Consider the following 21,630-nt stretch of genomic DNA (forward strand, 5'->3'; position numbering starts at 1 on the left):
CTGACATTTTGTTGTGCACGAGACGCGTTTTCATCAATATCCTCGTGAATCGATGCAGATCCAGTGGTCTACGGTCTCCTTGGATTTGGTCAGAATTAATACCGCTAATAACCCTTTCTTTGAACTCTGTGTGGATCACTCCCACCAACCTCCATCCTCTATATATAAGGCTTTCCGGGGGAAACGTCATTCTCACTCTCCATGAACCCTCTAACAAAACAAGAAACACGTCCCTTCAGCTCCCCGAGCCCCTTCAATAACCCTGCCAGGATTGTGACAAGGGTTTGAGATTATGGGGCGACCTTGAGTGGGAATGAGGACACACAGGCCAAAGGTCCTCCTTCCTTGACCGAGAGCTGTATAGCTGTAGCCCGCACTAGACTTCCGACGCGGCAGAGGTTGGGCGTCATCACAATGGTGCTGTGCATGACGGTCAGGGAAAGTCCCTGAAGTATTAACGCCTTCCTCCGGGGCGCACCCATGCCTATCCCTCAGACGGCAGCGACCTGCGCCTGGCCCGTCCATCGGTGGAAGCTTGCAAGATCACGTTATGTCCGGTGCCGGGTGTTGCCGTCTCTAACAGCCAACTAACATGGGCTAGGAGAGAATCAAGGGAACATTATGGGGATGGGTCGTTAGGTGTCCATGCATCTGCTCCTCTCTTCTCGCCGGCACCATCCACACAGGCCGGGGGTCGTTGGCAGCCTTAAAACAAGCCTGCCTTAGCCCCTTCCTGAAGTTAGTTTTAGAACAGGCCCGTCTGGCCTCTGTTTGTAGCCTTAGCTTTAAAACATGCCTGTCTGAGCCTCTGTTTGTATTTTGTATTGCTTTTCGATTAATAAAATGTTGTTGTGTTTGTTTCCTTCTCCTATTCTCCGAATGTCCTACTTTCTTGCGACGATCGTTTCTTGTGCAAAAGCATTCTTGTTAGTTGTTTTTTTTTTTTCCTTTTTTTTTCTTTCGGGGTAGCTTGCATAAGCCCCCAACAATAGAAATCGCTAGACGTTACGCCTACTAACGCCCTAGTCCTTCCCACAAACGGCGCCAATTGTAGAGACTCATTTGGATATGCCTTCTGAAATCAAAAGGAAAAACAGTCCAACAAGCTCAAACAATAAATTTTTAGAGAGTGGGTTCAAGGACTAGGCCCTAACAAACGGACAACGCCCCTAGGTTCCTCCTTCCCTCATTGGAGGTTGGCACTTAAGATTATTCACCAAGACTCCTCCTTCGGCACCCGTTTGAGACCCCCCCATTTTTTTTTTTTTCCGGAGGCGCTCTTTATATAGCCATCTTCTCACCATCCCTTCCTTCCACCTGTTGATCATCCGTGCACTTCACTCCTGACCATTCGTCCCATCATCTGTGTTATCAGTATCATGTGATTTGTAATGGCCAAGGTTACCCTCTCCAGGAGTCACATCTCCATTAAGGCGGTCAGAGGGTTAGGTGAGCACATTTATTGTGGAGATGACAACCCATACTGGGCTCGTTCTCCCACTTTCTGTTGTCCTCGGTCTGCCAAGACAGGATCATCCTCGGCGTGGTCCTCACAACCCAGGCCTCAACACAACGTCCTCGGGCAATTTTCCATCCTTAGCATGGCCTTGGGCTGGGTGCAAAATGGGCCAAGGCTATCAAACTTCAGGCCCCACATATATATATATATATAATTATTATTATATATTCAAACAAATAAAAAGTATAAACTGTAGAGATAAGTGATAATTGTAATTTCTTTTTGAATGTGAATCTTAAATTTTAGGAGTTTTTTATTTAATTTAAAATGAAACTTGTTTTTGACATTTATGATCTTATTTCTAAATGAAGTAACTCTTTAGTAATGAGGATATTTTTGAATTACATAAAAGTCCAATTGAAAGAAGAGAATCCTCTTAATATATAGTATAGATATAGATATAATTTTTTTTTATATATTATATATATATATATATTTTAAAAGATTTTAAAAACCTAATAATCTAACTCCCTTATTCTCTCCTTTTATTCTATTCTAATACTATTGAATATATATTGGGTTTTTTGAAACAATTACATTTTAAAAATAAAAATAAAAATAAAAAAAGGCTTTTACAAGTCTGAATAGACCGATTTGGTTCCCCAAAAAATGCCAAAATCTAACCAAATTAGACCATTTACACCCTTATTTGATGGTCTAACGGATAACCAATAATAATACAACTAACAATTATAAAATTAGTTATGAAAAATATTGTGTACTAGGTAAAAATATTTATAATTTTTTTTTTAAATGACCTATTGTATAATATAATATAGTATAATATTAGTAATTAGGGTAAGAGGATTTAAGCCTTCAAGGTCTCTATTGAAATACAAAGAGATATAAGTTGAGTCCTACTTTTTTTATTAAGAACTTTAAAATCAATTTTTTTTTTACCCAAAAAAAAATTTTAATAGTTGTAAATAATAGCAAAATAAATGTATTTAGATTGGACTGACAATAGACCATTAATTCGGGTAAAAATGGGCATTTGCCATTTTCACCAAAACTTTTCAAAATGCTCCATATTTGAAACTAATTAAGGGAAGTGTCCCTGTTTTGAAACTCGATTTTCTAAAAATCGAGTTTCAATTTTAAACTTGATTTTTGGACAATCGAGTTATAGCAAATAAAAAAAAATAAAAAAAAATTATGGAACTCATTCCTTGAAAAATTCAAGTGGAACTTGAGTTCCATGAACTCGAATACTTCACATTGTACTCAAGTTCATGTAACTTGAGTTCCAATATATATATATATATATATATATCCTAAATTCACGTTCGCTATAACTCGATATTCAAAAAATCAAGTTTTACATTTGGAACTCAATTTTTAAAATATCGAGTTTCAAAACAGGAGTATTTCCCTAATTAGTTTCAGACATGGGGAATTTGCTGAAAAATTTGTGAGAAAGGGGTAAAAGCCCATTTTGGCCCATTAATTCACTCTAGTCTAATTTTTTGAGGGATTCGGTTAGTTTTGGTCATCCATTTTAAAAAATTCAGATTTTGGTCTCTATCTCGGTTTTTTTTTTTTTTTAATAGACCAAATTGAAATGATTCTTTATACATATAATTTTTTATATTTTTTATATTTGGGTTTTTTGAATTAATTATTTTTTTAAAATGATTTTATAGGATTGAACAGACCAATTTGATCCAAAAATAAATGAAAAAATCAAACCAAACCAGACCATTTACACCCTTATTTGATGGGTTTAATTGATAACCAATAATAATACAACTTAACAGTTATAAAAATTGGTTATGAGAAATATTGTGTTAGGTGAAACCTTTTAAAAATTAATAATAAAAAAAAAAACTCAGTCACCTATTGACTTTTGTTGCCCTCTTTAAGATTTTTTTTTTTTTTAATAATTCGGTAATTAGAGTAAGAGGGTTTGAACTTTCAATGTCTCTAGTGAAATACAAAAAGATGTTAGTTGAGTTACAAAACTCTTAACGATATATGATTCAATAGTTACAACAATGGAAGTTAAATATAACAACCAAAATTCTTTCTTTACTCCCATCACCAAAAAAAAAAAAAAACCTTTCATTACTTGAAATATATGGTATAACTATAACTTGAAATATACCACTTTTGCTTACCCGACTAGAAAATTCTAGCTGCCTTGTCTTCAATTTATGACAATTATTAGATTATTCATTTAAAACGAAATATACCATATACATCTAGAATGTGGAGTTGAAGTTATACTTTGTATAATTTCATGTAACATTATGAGATTAAATTCTATAAGGATGGGGTGTAAAACCTATGTTTTACACCATCTAATAAGTGATTGCCACATCAGCATTTTACTTAAAATTTATTAAAATTCAATACATTCTACCACACCTAATAACATCTCGATAGATTCCCAATTTGGTTGGATTTATATATGGGTATTAGAATTGATTGAGTGTAATTGTGTTTATTCTTAAATATGTGATAAGATGATGTGGCATATTGGGATTGGAGGGGTAAAACTAAAATATATATATATATATATATATTTCCTAAATTCACGTTTACTATAACTCGATATTCCAAAAATCAAGTTTTACATTTGGAACTCGATTTTTAGAAAATCGAGTTTCAAAATAGGGGTATTTCTCTAATTAGTTTCAGACATGGGGCAATTTGCTGAAAAATTTGTGAGAAATGGATAAAAGCCCATTTTGGCCCATTAATTCACTCTAGTCTAATTTTTTGAGGGATTCGGTTAGTTTTGGTGATCCATTTTAAAAAATTCAGATTTTGGTCTCTATCTCGGTTTATTTTTTTTATTTTTTTTTAAATAGAACAAATTGAAATGATTCTTTATACATATAATTTTTTATATTTTATATATTTGGGTTTTTTGAATTAATTATTTTTTTAAAATGATTTTATAGGATTGAACAGTCCAATTTGATCCAAAAATAAATGAAAAAATCAAACCAAACCAGACCATTTTCACCCTTATTTGATGGGTTTAATTGATAACCAATAATAATACAACTTAACAGTTACAAAAATTGGTTATGAAAAATATTGTATTAGGTAAAACCTTTTAAAAATTAATAATAAAAAAAACTCAGTCACCTATTGACTTTTGTTGCCCTCTTTAAGATGCTTTTTTTTTTTTTTTTTAATTTTTAATAATTCGGTAATTAGAGTAAGAGGGTTTGAACTTTCAATGTCTCTAGTGAAATACAAAAAGATGTTAGTTAAATTACAAAACTCTTAACGATATATGATTCAATAGTTACAACAATGGAAGTTAAATATAACAACCAAAATTCTTTCTTTACTCCCATCACCAAAAAAAAAAAAAAAAAGACTTTCATTACTTGAAATATACCACTTTTGCTTACCCGACTAGAGAATTCTAGGTGCCTTGTCTTCAATTTATGACAATTATTAGATTATTCATTCTAAAACGAAATATACCATATACATCTAGAATGTGGAGTTGAAGTTATACTTTGTATAATTTCATGTAACATTATATCACTCAGTTATTTTTTTTATTGAATCAACATGTATGTCAAATCTATAGTTAAATTAAATGCTTTTCCTCACATTTATTATGCATATTAAATTAATTTCACGTCAATGGGGACATTAATTTCACATTGATCATCCCATAATTTATGGGTTCCTTTAATGATGCCATCTCTCTGTTTGATCTCTCAACGTAAACAAGCTCGGGTGAAATCTCAATTTATTGCAAGAATAATTTTGCTAAGCAAAAATAAGGAAGGTGCAAACCCATTGTGTCCTGTTGCAAAATGATGAGATCATCTCCACTTACGGCTTCATTGTAGCACTCCCAGTTTGAGCTTGAAATCATAAGCTCTAATTTTGTTTCAAGAAAGCTTTATTTTAAGGTGAACTCAGCTAGTTCGTTGTGATTTGGTCTCAATCGAGTCAGTCCTCGTCGTGCTTTGGCTGACATATGGTGTGAAATGATTTGTAAGTTGTGATTGGGGCAATATGAGATTCGGTTGTACATTAATGACTACAAGAAGAAGTAACAAGGTCAAGAGTCTTGTAACTCAATTAATTGATACTTTCTAATATTTCCAATGTCCAAATCCCTCCTCCCCATTATAATTATTGAATTAAAAAAAATTAAAATGAAAATAACAGGAAAAGCCACTTTAATAGGACAAAGTTCAGCTACAAAATCGGTTATAGTCTAACCATTGAATTGCATGTTCTTTACGCTCTTAATACACATATTAAATTTTATATCAATCGGATATTATTTACCATATAATCTACAAGCTTATATTATATGCATAATTTTAAATTACAAAAACTTTCAATTTAAACAATTTATTGATGACATGGTTATTGTTCTTTAATTTACTAAAAATTTTGCAATTATAGAGAATATAAGAAGAAAATATAATTTAATGGTAAATTCGTCAAAATCCACCTCCAATGAATTCACCTTCAATAAAAAAAATATTAATTAAAGTTGTAAATTTATGCTATAATCAATTTTGTAGTTAAACATTGTCCATTTTTATTCTTAGTAGAATAAGAAGTTTTGTCATTTGATTTTTTAAAGCTCTTGTGCAACTATGTATTCCACAAAGTTAATGTCTTATTTGAACTGTGGGGTGCACATTTTAGATGTGTTACAAGGGTGGATTATAAGACGCATATTTCTATAGTTTTGGATGTAAAGAGCAAGCACCCCATAATTTAGGGTAGAAATACATGACCAGTAGTATAGCCAATGGAAGGAAAAATTTAATTGGAGCTATCAATTTTCTTGGTTGGTTGATCATTATAGTAATCTAATAGAACACGTGATAAATATAGGCAAAAATATAAATGACACCTTTAAGTTGATGTATTGTTATATTGGTCTTGTAATTTTTATTTTGGTCATTTTAATCTTGTAATTTTACATTGGTTGTTACCGTTACAGTCTTTTCATCCACAATTAACTTTTAAAATTTAAATTTTTAATAATTAAAAGGTATTAAAATTTATTTTTTAAGAAAAAGAAAAATACAAATTACACCTTTAGGTTTGATCAATTGTCTTTTTGGTCCTATAAATTTCACTTTTGTCATTTTGGTCATGTAAGTTCACATATGTTGTCATTGTTAATTTTGCTTAACGGCGACTTTTTTTAACATAATGGAAGAAGGATTAGTGGTGACAATAAATGTAAACTTACATGACAAAAATGAAAAATAAATAAATTATAGGACCAAAATAACAATTTACGAAGGATGTCAATATAATAAAACAAATAGATAAGCAACTTGCTGGAGCTAGTCTCTTTCTTAGCAATTCAATAGAAAAATAAGATGGAAAAGGGGATAGAGAATTTTGCCGATGCAATGAATATAATAATCCATATGTATGCCGAACAAAAATTATATTGATTTTATTTTTGTGGGTGGGCCGAAAGGGGTACGCCCATCCCCCAAACAATTTAGGCCCATTTTCGAGGTGGCCCCGGCCCGAAGTAGGCTCATGTTAGTTGAGAGTGTAAGGAAGCATCTTGGGTAAGGAATCTCACCTCGGTGAGTTTTCCTACAAGAACATGTATAAGCTGAGAGCTTAAGGTAGTGCCTTGGGAGAATTTGCCCGCTGAACATAGGATTCAACGTTGGGCAAAAGTTACTAGAGGGTTATCTCAATGGCAAAAAGTGGGTCTCCTCTTTGACATGTGATAGGAAACTGGGAGAATAGTGATCTAAACTGAAGAAACCACCTAAACCTTGTGAGTGGAAGGACCCACTGACATACCAAAGATTCCTTCATCATGACTGTCCCATTGAGAGAGGGGTATAAATAGGAGGAGAGGGGCAAAAAATAGGGGTTGGAACAAAAATTAGGGGAGAGATGCATGAGAGAAGCCGAGAACATAATTTGGGGTTCAGAGGTCTTGCTTGGACCTCAAATGGGTAGCTCGGCAGTTGGGGAATCTTCTCGATTGGGCCTAATCCAAAGCAATCTAACAATAAATTGGGCCAAGGTATGACCAACCATTGAGAAAACCACTCCAAGGGTCTCCCATTGTAGGTTATTCCCAATCAAGAACACAAATAAATTTTGGAGGGAGAGTTGCCACAATTTTATTGAGAATCATTGAATAAACATTATAATCTATTAAGTTGTGATTTTTCTATGTTTGTTTTATTGGCTTTATTTTGTGTCAATTTGATTGTAATTAATGCAATCATCTCCTTGTATTTTTGTGAGATTTAATGTATATGGATTTAGTCTAGAATTGGTGAAGAATCGCACATTTAGTGGAACTCAGGACTAACTTGCGAGTGGCTCACGACTGTAACATTTGCAAGTTAACATATCTGAGGAGCATGTGAGTGGAAGTTCAAAAGTTTGTTGGAGATAAGTACTCGCAAGTTGCAAGTAAATCGTGAGTGTGTCTAGCCGTGAGCTACATAACTCATTTTGTTGAACCAACTGTGCCTTTTTTTCCTCCACTATAAATACATCTCTTTCCCTTGAATTTTAACTTAGAGATTTAGGCTTTTAAAGATCAAAAACACTCACCTTGAGAGTGAGAGAATTGTGTCTTTGATTGAAGAGCCAAACACCTTAGTTTCTCTACACCTCTTGCCTCTCCCAATTTCCATACACATTCTAAGTGTTGAAAGTGTTTTGGTCCACTGGAAAGCATTGTAGCTTGACCACATATTTAGCCGGTAATGTGTGGTAGTGTAATCGGGTGGTATTGTGAGATCCAGAAAGTTAGTAAAGACAAGATTCTGTGAAATCCGTTGGTAACTGGAATTTGGAGGGTTCAAGTATATTGAGTAGTCTAAGCTTGTAGGGTTTTTGTGTATTCTTGTACTCCGAATTAAGAATGGAATCTTTGTTGTTGCTAGGAAGGAATATCACAAAAGTGGGAGAAGATGAAATTATAGGCAATAGTTGGAGACTTAGAGTGAACACAGAGAGATAAATGATGTTCTGTTGTGACCGTTTGGCTGAGGTGTTGATAGCATTTCAGTTGATTGGGTAGCATGCTTTTAAAAATAAATAAATAAATGGAAATGGGTTAAGGGTTGTTTTGCGGGGGAAAACTTATGTTAGTTGGGCTTGAGTAGTGTTTTTTTAGTAAGACACATGTCACAATGGGAGTGAATTACTTAATTTTCTTCTTCAATATATAATATAATATAATATAATATATGATATTGTTGAAGTAATGATTAAGAGATTGTTTTGTTGGTTAGTTTAAACAACAGTTTTAAATATTTAAATAACATTATACGTATTTTTACACACTTTTTTCATCCACACATATTTTCAAAATATATAAACAATGTTACTGGAATAACATTATCAAACGTGCTCCAAATGACTGAACACGTGTCATCATTTGGATAGATTTAATGTAATTGGACATTGAACTCAATTCTTACCCATTCTCAATAAAGCTTTAAAAGCATGCGGCTCCTCCTTGATTCAAAGTCTCTCTAATGGAGTCCTATTAGCACAGTTCACTAATTTTGCTCATATAGCCTTTTAAGCTGTAACCTCATGGACACAGTGTACTTCACTGCCAAAATGGATACATTTTCTATGAGTGTGGAAGAAATGTCCATCAATATAGCGAAGAACCACCACAAGAATACATTGTTAAAGATTGCAGGTTTGGATCTTTAGAGTCTTCTGATCCATCACCAGGCTCAATTCCTGTAATCGATATCAGCATGCATCTTCTCCCTACACGATCCTAAAGAAGTAGGGAATGAACTTGAGAATAGCTATTCTTATTGTTCCTAGGGATAATATTTCATAAATGTACTTAGATTTGTTATAGAACCTGCTTATCTTTTCCTATATATAAAAAATAAAAGAAAAGAAAAGAAAATAAAAAAGAAGGATTTATCATATCCTGAAAAAATAGCATGCGAAAGACTCAACAGTAAAACAGGATAGTTTATTAAATGTTGAACAGAAAATTAGAAGAGGAGAGAGAGAGAGAGAGAGAACTATATATTCTATGTATTTATGTACGTATGATACATGTACAGAGGTCGATCTCTATAAATGTACAAGAGAAAGTTGACTTGAGGGGCCTCTGATTATGCCTGAATCAAGAATAATTGTTATCCTTGATTAAGGCATAATATGGGGTTATAATGTGATAAAACATGCATTTGAGCATGTGTCAAATCTAGGATATGTTACAGTTTTTTTTTTCATGATGTCCACTCTACCATCATTTGATGTGTAATCACTGAATCAATAATGTAATTTCGGTTGGTAGCGTTGGCGGGGAAAGAAGAAAAAGAAGAAGTGGAAGACGTATAGGCAAAGGCCACACGGTCTTTAGATTATTTGGTTCTTGTGGCATACGTGTTACGTGTACCTTACTTGGGCCCACAATAAGTGGTCCAGTTTTCTTGTTTAAAGAACTAAAGTAATCATCTGATAATTAATTAACTCTGATACAATTGATTGGGGGAGATCTCTTTTCTTTGAATATTTGAGTATTTAATATAAGCATTTGTAGAGGGTAGAGGGCAAAAATTGAGATTCAAGTTTTCAGGAGAAAATTTTACACATATACATATATACATATATACATATATACTTAAATTAGGGTAGAGTAGAAATTTTATCTTGTATAAAAAAATATATATATTAAAACACGATTGAATAATCCAAAAAAATTAAGGCTAATGATATGAATTGAATTATATTATATTAACTATTTATTTATTTATATTTAACTTTAGATTTTACTAACACGTGTAAAGTGGAGATAGTTTAGCTGTTTTATAGGAACTATTGTTGGCCCTAAATGGTTCCATCACCATTGATATGGGTTTCATATATTGTACAATGTAGATTGCAATCAACATAGGATTTAGAAGAAGTAACAGGGAATGTTCAATAATTCTGAGTAGAAAATGACGGTTTTGTCATTTTATTTTCTAAAGCGTTGTGACAGTTAAAGTTGACGTTTCTTTGAACTGGGAGGTGAAAATTGCTGGGTTTGGAATTATGACAATGGGAGTGCTGAATGCAAGTCTTTCAATTTCTCACTGTTTTTATGATCTCTTCTGTACTGTTCAGCAAGTTGATGGTAAAAGTATGGAATTATGTGGTATTATGATGCTTGTTTAACAAAGTACATTTAGTAGGAACTAACTCGCCTCAACTGTAAAATGTTAGAAGTGGGTTTAGTTGACCATTAACATGGTTAGTGGATGATAACTAGGTGTTTTTATTCTCAAGCTTTTTCTACTTTGTGAGGTAATTCGTTCATAGTTTTCATGTCCTTTTCTTTGCTTTCCATGTATATACACCAAAGTATAAAAAGCCAATGGAACGAAAACTTTGATTGGAGCTATAAATCTTCTTGGTTGGTGTGATCATTATAGTAATCTAGTTGAAGTATAGAACGCGTGATAAATATTTTAAGGCAAAAGGATGAACAATTTGCTGGAGCTAGTCTGAGCAAGTCACAAGAAAAATTAATGAGGAGAGGGACACAGAGACAATTTTGTCAATGGAATGAATATAATATAATACTCCATATGTATGCCTCACACATATTATAATCCAACGGAAAGTGAAGTTTGGAGCTAATTTATCTTCCTAATGGGTATGATCATTAGTAATCTCCGAAGTGATAATATAATATACAGCAAACAGACAAGCAACTTGATTTAGCTAATCTCTTTTTGACCGACCAATTCATCGGGAAAAAAAGTAGATAATAGTGAATCTTTCTGATCCATATATACGCATGCCGGCTAAATATCATAATCTAATGGAAAACATTAAACTTTTCCTGCCATGGCGCCTTGTAATAAGGATGATTCAGACAAGTGGGTCAAAATTTTATACAAGAAAAGTATTTTAGAAATGAAATTAATGAGGTTATAAATTAATCAAGTTAAAAGACAAAAGCAAATAGACCCCATTGGGCACATTATATTATAAGAATATTGTTGAAGTGATGATCAAAATGAGACATCTGCTCATATATTAAGGCACTGAAAAGCTTTAAAGGCATGTACCTCGGCCCCTTCTGATTTTAAAGCCTCTCTAGTGGAGTCCCTACTTTATACATATTAGCACGGCTGACCAGGTTTGCTCCTATAACCTTGTATAGTTGTAACCCCATGGACACAGTATACGTCACTGACAGCATGGTTCTCCCTTCTGCTAAAATGGACAAGATTGTGGAAGAAATGTCCATCAATAGCGAAGAACCACCACAAGAATACATTGTTAAAGATAGCAGTTTTGGATCTATAAAGTCTTCTGACCCATCACTAGGCTCAATTCCTATCATCGATATCAGCATCTTCTCCCTTTTTCATCACATGATCCGAAAGAAGTAGAGAATGAACTTGAGAAACTAAGATCATCTCTAAGCTCAGGAGGATGCTTCCAGGTTAGGACTTATGTTTAAATTGAAAATTTTCACCGGAAGTTCTCTGCTACATTAGGCAGAATAGCTATCCTTATTGTTACTAGGAAAAGTATTTCATCAAGGCACTTTGATTTATTTTGGAACCTGTTTATCTTTTCCTCCCAAAAAAAAAAAAAAAAAAAAAAAAAAAAGATTTGTTTCAGAACCTCATATCCTGTAAAAATAGCATGCGAAAGACTCCAAAGTAAATCAGAGAATTTATTAAATGTGGGAGAGAGAAAAAGAGAAGAGAATAGAGAGACCAAGAACTATATAATCTTTGTATTTCTGTCTGTATGATACAGAATGTCTCTATAAATATACAAGAGAGGTTAATTTATGGGCCAAATTATGTCTGAATCAAGAATAATTGATATTCCTTGATTCAGGGCATAATCAGGGATTATGTACAGAGAGGGTAATGTGATTAGATGCATTTGAGCATTTGTCAAATCTAGGATATGTAACGGTATTAAAACCATAGCAAAAACCTCTATCAGCTGTTTCTCAAAAAAAAAAAAAAAAAAAAAAAAAAAAAAAAAAACCTCCATCAGTTACGCCATGATCTTATATCAAAAACCTATTCATATATTCAAAAGTTTTGTAATTGAACTGATACTTGTAATGTTTCCAACAAAAATATTTGGGGTTCAAATCCCCACTTCTTTGGTTATCAAATTATGATGCAGCACAAAGGTCTCTATAAATATACAATATACAAGAGAAGTTGACTTGAGGGGCTTGATTATGCCTAAACAAGGATAATTGATATTTCTTGATTCATGGCATGTACCGGGAGGGTAATTTGATTTGATGCATTTGAGCATGTGCCAAATCTAGGATATGTAACGATTTTAAAACCTTAGTAATTAAAAGCCGATATTAGTTACGTCATGACCTTATATCATAAACCTATCCATATAATTAAGAGTCTTGTAACTCAACTGACATTTTATGTTGTTTTCAATAAAAACATTTATGTTTCAAATCTCCCTCTCTAACTATTGAATTGGAAAAAAAAAAAAAAAAGTGCTTGTTTGTACCAGAGTAGTGTTTATTTGGATTGAATAATATGTTTAGATGGGAAAAGAAATGAATCAAATTTGTGCATTTCTTTTTCTATAAGAACTTGTCTTAAATCTTATCAAAAAAAAAAGAAAAAAAGAAAAAGAACTTGTCTTAAAGTGTACCTTTTGAGCCTCAGGCAATAGGTCATGGAATTCCAAGTTCATTACTTGACAAGTTACGTGAAGTGGCAAGACAATTTTTTGCACTTCAGCGGAAGAAAAGCATAAGTACTCCCGAGCAGCTAATGAGGGTGAAGGGTATGGGCAAGTCGTAGTAGTTTCAGAAAAGCAAATCCTTGACTGGAGCAGTCGCCTATCTCTTAAGGTCTTCCCAGAAGATCAAAGAAGGCTCAATTTTTGGCCAGAAAATCCAAGTGATTTCAAGTATGTTTTAATATACATTTTAAAATTTCTATATAGAACAATTTGTAATATTATAATGATGAAGCAGAACATGTCATATTACAATTTTTTTTAATTTTATTTGAGTAATGTTAGGAATATTTCAAATGTTACTATACATATAAACTTTGTAAATTGACGTGTTACAACTTTTAACTCCAACGTATAAAAATTAGAAGGGAGTTTCACACACATGTACACTTAATTAGATTAGAGTAGAATTTCTATCTTGTATCAAAAAACTACAACGTATAAAAAAGTAATTAAAAATTTTTAATTGTTATGTTATTAATGTGGCACTAATTAGTCAATCACATTTATTATCATATTAATTTTTAAATATTTTCTAATAAAACAGGTAGTAGTATTAACATTTTACTTTATTTTTTATCCTTTGTCTAGCATTTTCTGACTTAGATTAATTAACATGGTGAAGCATTTCCATAGATAAAGTCCTTTTTCATATTGTTAGTGATTAGTCCTTTATTTGATTTTACAGAGATATTTTACATGAATATGCTGTGAAGTTGAAGGGTATGATGGATATACTCTTTAAGGCCATGGAAAAGTCTCTGAATTTGGTAGAGGGCAGCGTCTCAAGCCAGTTTGGAGACAACTCACTGCTCCATGCGAGATTTAACTTCTATCCACCTTGTTCTAGACCTGATATGGTTCTAGGCCTCAAAGCTCATTCAGATAGATCAGGAACCACAGTTCTCTTGCAAGATGATGAAATAAGAGGTCTCCAAATTTTCAAAGATGACACATGGATTAACATTCCTGTAATTCCTCATGCTCTTGTTGTCAATCTTGGCGATCAAATGCAGGTATGTCTTATTAGTCAGTTGGAAAGAGTCACTTAGTAGCGCTTAAGCAAGTTTGCATGCAAAGATTAATGTTTCACCTTCATACCAACTATGATGATGTTAGTGTATAGATTAGCATAGATTAGCCCATTGGGCTTAGCCCAATATATTACTTGTACTGCACACATACCTAGCTTATATAAGGCTCTCTTTTGTACATTATTTTATACACACAATATACAGACTATTCAGTCATTCTCTTTCTCACTTTATATTGTTAACATGGTATCAGAGTCATTGCTCTGACCTAGTGGTATTCTCCGACGTTCTTCCGCTGCCCTCGCCTTCACCAGTAGCCACAGTTAGAAGTGAGTCACCACCGTCACACCTACCTCTCGGATCTAGTCTATTCATCAATCAAATCATCAAACCACAGATACGACGTGATAGATCAGACTTCCTCAATCAAAACCCAGCAAGAAAATGGCCAAAAGGAGCTCTCACGCGCCCTCACGCGCTGCCCCAATTTTTTTGGCTGTCGAAGATGCGCTACACGCGCTCCCATGCACTGCCACAATTCTTACGCGCACGACAAACTTCCTTCACGCGCCTTCAGTCATGCCACACGCTACACGCGCTCAACTCCTCTGAGTGCCATGTCAGCCCTAGCGCATCATCGCCACGTCAACATCACGCATCATCCAGTGATGTTAGCAAACAAGACCGTTGACCAGTAGTTTGACTGTTGACTTTTTCGTTGACTTTTTTAGCAAAGTCAAAATTTTTGAATAGGGTTTATCTTGCTCAGCTTTTCACGTAGATTTCGATTTTGGGCTCTATTTCTTCATTTGAGGTCTCTAAATACCACTTTTTAGTCATTTTCTTCATTATGGCTCAACAAAATGATCGAGATATCATACGCCTTATCACTATTATGTTGAATGGTCCTATTAGCTATCATGCATGGTCTCAGAATATGACTGTCTTTCTCAAGGGTTAAAAACTGTGGAGATATGTGACTGGTTCAATTCCTAAGCCAGTACCAAACCCTCAATCCAAAGCCACAACTACTGCAGATGCCTCCAAGACTACTGTTACAGCGAATGATTATGAAGAACGCCTAGAGGAATGGGAGAGTATTCAGAGTAAGATATTGTCTTGGTTTATCAATACCTCTATTCCCTCCATTCATAATCTTCTTCCTTGTCTTGAGACTGCTGAGGCTGCTTGGAAATTTCTGGCTGATCGCTATAATTGCACTAATGATTCAAGCTTGGAGTTTCACATTGAATCAAAACTTTATCAAATGTGCCAAGAGGCAGGTTAGTCTATTTCTGATTTTTATTCTCAAACTTCTACTATGTGGGAACAACTCTCTGCTATAGATCGTCCACTAGTATGTTCTAAGGACATTGAACTATTTGTCAAATATCGGGATCGCCGTAAATTTATGCACTTCATGATGGGTTTACGTGAGGATTTTGAGCCTACTAGGGCTTCTCTGCTTAGCTGGTCTCCTACTCCTTCTCTTGATGCTGCAGTCAAGGAGCTCATTTCTGAGGAGAACCGTCGGCCTACTCATCACATGTCATCATCTGATCATGTATTGGCTACACCATCTCCACAACCTCTCATTACTGCATTCACTGCTCTTTTACGAATAAACTCTGGGTGTCCCACCTATCAGTCTTCCAAAGGTACTCGCTGCGAGTTTTGCCGTGCCAAAGGCCATGATATCTCAGTTTGTCGCAAACTACAGAAATTTGTGGAAGAGCAGAATAAAGCTTCTCTTCCTCATGCGGCTGCTGTATGTCCTTCAGATCCATCAGTTCCTATAGGTCCATCTTTGGCTTCCTTACTTACTACGGCTGATATTGAGGCAGTTGTTCAACATGTTTTATCCCGTACTTCCACTGTCCTTTCTGTCACCTCAAGTAAACAACCATAGTTTTTTGATACTGCATGTTGTAACCATATGACTCCTGATGAATTTCAATTTTTTGATAAGGCACTTTTAGAACATCCAATCACCATTTACACTGCTGATGAAACTCCTATTCCTGTTTGTCATAAAAGAACAATCTCTTCTCCTTGTTTATCCCTTAGTGACATTTTTCATATCCCAAAGTTATCCCTCAATTTGCTTTCTGTTGGTCAACTTCGTGAATTAGGCATAGATCTTCTATTTACTAATCATGGTGTGGATGTGCAAGATCCCCAGACGGGTCAAGTGCTTGGGACAGGCCGTAAGGTTGATCGCATGTTTGAGGTTTATGACTTGAAGATTCCTTCACAAGTTGTTTCTATAGCTGCTACCACTGCCACCTCCTTACCTGATCTATGGCATGCTCGTCTTGGTCATCTATCCTTATCTCATCTTCAGTTGTTAGCTTCTCAAGGTCATTTAGGTTCAATTCATTTTCAAAAATTTGATTGTATTTCTTGTCATTTTGGCAAACAAACAACATTGCCCTTTAATAATAGTGACTCATTTCTTCTGCACCTTTTGATCTTATACATTCTAATATTTAAGGTCCTGCACCTGTTCCCACTGAAGGGGGATCTAGATATTTTGTCATATTTGTAGATGATTTTTCTTGATATACTTGGATTTATCTGCTTCACCATAGGTCTGAACTTGTGTTTATTTACCAAACATGTCATAAAATGATTGAAACACAGTTCAATCGCACCGTCAAAATTTTTCGATCAGATAATGCTCAAGAATATAATAATAAATCTTTTCTATCCTTTTTAGACAATCATGATACCCTTACTCAGTGGTTTTGTCCTTACACCTCTCAACAAAATGGTTGTGCAGAACAAAAACATCGTCACATTCTTGATGTTGTCTACACCCTTCTCATTTCTGCCTCTCTTCCTGAGCGCTTTTAAGGTGAAGCCACACTCACTGCTGTATACACCATTAATCGTATTCCTTCACCAAACTACACACAACAAATCACTATTTGAGCTTCTCTATAGTCAAACCCCCAACTACTCCTATCTTCAGGTTTTTGGTTGTGCTTGCTTTGTCTCTCTTCCTCCTCATAAATGAACAAAGCTCCAACCTCGTGCTCGTCTCTGTTGTTTCCTTAGTTATGGTGTATCTCAAAAAAGGTTTAGTTGCTATGATCCCATTTCTCACTCTCTTTGTGTCTCCTGTCATGTTGAGTTTTGGGAATATCGTCCTTTCATGAGTCTTTAGTAGTTTCTTGCGTCCTCTTCTTTTGAGTCTCCCATTTTTACTGATCTTTTCCTCCCTCTCTATCCTAAACTTGTGGAGGATTCTTCGACATCGGTTGCCTCTCCAGACGACTCATCTCCGGTTCTGTCCCCAGCATATGACTTTCTTGTCTTGGATCTTATGGCACCACCCTTTCCTGAGTCTCCTGATGGTCCTAAACTTTGTCGTTCCACTCAAGTAAGCATTCCTCCCTCTTATCTCTCTGATTATCACTGCTCTTTTGCCCTTGCCGCCTTCTATGAACCTCACACCTATTGTGAGGCCCAAATTGCCCATTTTTGGCAGCATGCTATGAATGATGAACTAGATGTCCTTCATAAGAATCACACTTGGGATATGGTTGATTTGCCTCTTGGTCAATCTATAGTAGGTTGTAGGTGGGTTTACAAGATCAAGACCAAGGCTGATGGATCTGTTGAACGATACAAGGCTCGCCTAGTTGCCAAGGGCTTTCCCCAGGAGTATGGCATTGAGTATGAGGAAACATTTGCTCATGTTGCTCGCCTTACATCTGTCAGATGTCTCATTGATGTGGCTACTGTTCGCCGTTGGCCTCTCTATCAAATGGATGTGATGAATGCTTTCCTCAATGGAGACCTCTAAGAAGAAGTGTACATGCAACCATCCCCTAGCTATCCACACTTAGGCAGTCAAGTTTTTCGCCTTCGCCATGCTCTTTATGGTTTCAAGCAGGCTCCTCAAGCTTGGTTTGAAAAGTTTAGCTCAGTTGTTGCTCAGCAGGGTTTCACTTCGAGTCCTCATGACATTGCTTTCTTCATCCGAAGATCCTCTACTGGTATCACTCTTATTCTTCTCTATGTTGATGATATGATTATTACTGGAGATGATTCTGCAGGTATTCGCTCTCTTCAGCACTTTCTTAGTTAGCATTTTGAGATGAAAGATTTGGGCATTCTCATCTATTTTCTTGGGCTTGAGGTTGCCTCATCCTCTGATGGATACTATCTTTCCTAAACTAAATATGCTATTGATCTTCTCTCCAAAGCCGATATCACTGATAACAAGACTGTTTCCACTCCCTTAGAATAGAATGCAAAGCTCACACCCTTGGATGGTGAATCTCTATCTCACTACTACTCGCTATCGTTAGTTGGTTGGTAATCTGATCTATCTCACTGTTACTCGACCGGATATTTCACATGCCGTGGGTATGGTTAGTAAGTTCATGGATGCCCCTCATTAGGTCCACTATGCTGATATTCTTCGGATTCTCCGATATGTCAAGGGTACACTTTATCATAGTCTACACTACTCCTCTCAGTCTTCTCTCGAGCTTCATGCTTATTCAGATGTGAACTGGGTAGGTGATCTGACTGATCAATGCTCTATCACAAGTTTCTGTTTTCTATTGGATACTTCTCTTGTCTCGTGGTGTAGCAAGAAGCAAGATGTTGTTTCCCGTTCCAGTATTAAGGCTGAGTATCGTGCCCTTGCTAACACCACCTGCAAGCTTGTCTGGCTTCGTTGGCTCTTGGCTGACATGGATGTTCCATAACCCACTGCTACTCTTTTTTATTGTGACAATCGTAGTGCTATCTACATTACTCATAATGATGTCTTCCACGAATGCACCAGGCACATTGAGATCGACTGCCATATCACTCGCCAGCATCTCAAGAAAGGCAATCTCAAGTTGTTCTCCATCTCCTCTGCTGACCAGCCTGCTGATATCTCCACCAAGTCTCACCCATCTGGTCGTCTTTGAGATCTTATATCCAAACTCCAGTTGGCTTCCTCCTTGCCACCTCGAGTTTGAGGGGGGATGTTAGTGTATAAATTAGCATAGATTAGCTCATTGGGCTTAGCCCAGTATATTATATGTACTGCACTCATATTACTTGTATTGCATACATACTTAGCCTATATAAGACTCTCTTTTGTACATTATTTTATACACACAATATACAGACTATTCAGTCATTTTCTCTCTCACTTTATATTGTTAACAATATTCAATATTTAGGAATATTTCAACTAGTAAAGATTCATAATGCTGACATGTTAAAGCTGCAATCAATTATATATGCACTAACATGCCTAACCTATAGAAGAAATTTACAAGTTTGATATGTAGTTTGTTGTATATGAATTCATGCAGATAATGAGCAACGGAATTTTCAAGAGCCCACTGCATAGGGTGTTGACTAACACAGACAAGCTGAGGATATCTGTGGCGATGATTAATGAGCCAGAGCCAGATAAAGAGATTGGACCTGTGGACCAATTGATAGACGAGAAAAGGCCAAGGTTGTATAGATATGTGAAAAACTTTGCTTCTATCAACTACGAATGCTTTCAAAAAGGGAAAGTAGCACTCGAGGAAGCAAAAATTTAATTTATTTTCCTGCTTTTCTATTTTGGTATTGAAGCAAGTTGATGGTTGAGAGTATAGAATCATTTGGTATTCTGGTGCTTGCTTTAAAATAAAGCATATATATTGGATCTTAATCTATATCTCTATGAATATTAGAAGTGGCGAATAACACTGAAAGTTGTGGCTGCATTTTCTATTTCACGTTTCGGAAATTTTTTTTTTTCAACGCATGAACAGTAAAATTACTATGCATGAGACAATTATTACTGTTCACACACTGTAGCGAACTGTAGCAGCACTGTTTATGCATTAAAAAAATTAAAAATGGATCCCACGATACTATTTACACATTTAAAAATTATTTTGCTATAGTGTTTTCAGCAACAATCAGTTTTCAGCAATAATAAGTTGTATCCAAACGGACCCTTAATTTCTGGTATGTAAATGACAACTCAAAGAATGAAGTGTGTTTTTTCTTGTCTAGTTTTTTCAACTTTGTGATCGAAATGGTTTACGTTATGGGTTGAACTCGTTGAACATAAATTATTTTACACAGTTTGTGTGTAATAAACATTATTCATAAGTTTTTTTTTACCCCAAAATTCCTTATTTTATACTATAAATTTATGCTGATATTAACACTGGCCATACGTATTTTTCTTTCAAAATGTGGAACTGAACTCATATTATTGTGAAATCTAGGGTTAATATTCCTGAACATCGCTTGATGTCATTAAAAGATAACGTGGGGTCTTATTTGACCTTTTTTTGGTGAAAATAATCAAAATATCATTTTGGGCCTTATATTTTTTGGTCACTATCAATTTGGTCTCTATATTTAGATAATAGTCAATTTGGTCCTTTTTTTTTTTTTTTTTTTTTTCAATTTTTAGTCATTTCCATCTTTTCTCTCTCCTTTTTTTTTTTTTTTTTGAAAAAAAATGTAAGTTACTCTTTTTCTTTTTTTCTTTTTTTTTTTCTCCCTCCCTAGGCCTTAAACTACTACAATTTAGAATAATTTAGGGTAGAAATACATGATCAGTAGAATAGCCAATAGAAGGAAAATTTTAATTGGAGCTATAAATTTTCTTGGTTGGTGCGATCATTATAGTAATCTAATAGAAGTATAAAGCATGTGGTAAATATAGACAAAAATATAAATTACACTTTTAAGTTTGGTCGATTGTTATTTTGGTTTTTTAAAAAGTTTACATTTTTGTCATTTTGATCTCCTAAGTTTTCATTTGAATATAATAATCCTTATGCATGCGGAATAAATAATATTTTTATTTTCTATTTTAATGAGAATAATCACCGAATAAATATCATAATCCAACGGAAAGCAAAGTTTGGAGCTATGGAATGATCAATATAATACTAATCTCTAACATGATAAATATAATCAAGCTGTCCAAGTTTTGATTTCATGGTCTTTCAAAAACAAATATTCAAGTTTGTTTGTTCTTAAGTTTGCCCCTTATTATTATTATTATTTTTAATGATGTATTAGCTCTTGAACAAGCTAGAATTTTGATTTTTTAGTGGTTGTTTATGGTTTTTTTGTTACTAAAATTGTTGCTTATAAAAAATAATAAAGCAAACAGACAAGCAGCTGGATTGAGCTAATCTCTTTCTTACCAGTTTATTGGGAAAAAAGTTGCTACTAGCTTATCTTATTGATCCATGCATGGTTTTGAAATCCAAACAAGACCATAAGGTCTGACTCGGTTATCCGTGAACCCCTCATTTTTGTGGTTCTTTTAACCTTAAGAATCACTTTATGCCAAAAAAGTAAGGACACGTGTGAACCGTGGTTGAACCACAT

General features: G+C 34.6%; 1 pseudogene; it reads left to right on the top strand.

Annotated features, from left to right (window-relative positions):
- The first annotated feature begins 11,454 nt into the window (after window positions 1-11,454).
- LOC112040858 (codeine O-demethylase-like) lies at window positions 11,455-19,984 on the top strand (annotated as a pseudogene).
- The last annotated feature ends 1,646 nt before the right edge of the window (window positions 19,985-21,630 follow it).

This window comes from Quercus suber, unplaced genomic scaffold, assembly GCF_002906115.3.
Source record: "Quercus suber isolate HL8 unplaced genomic scaffold, Cork oak 2.0 scaffold_82, whole genome shotgun sequence".
NCBI lineage: Eukaryota > Viridiplantae > Streptophyta > Magnoliopsida > Fagales > Fagaceae > Quercus > Quercus suber.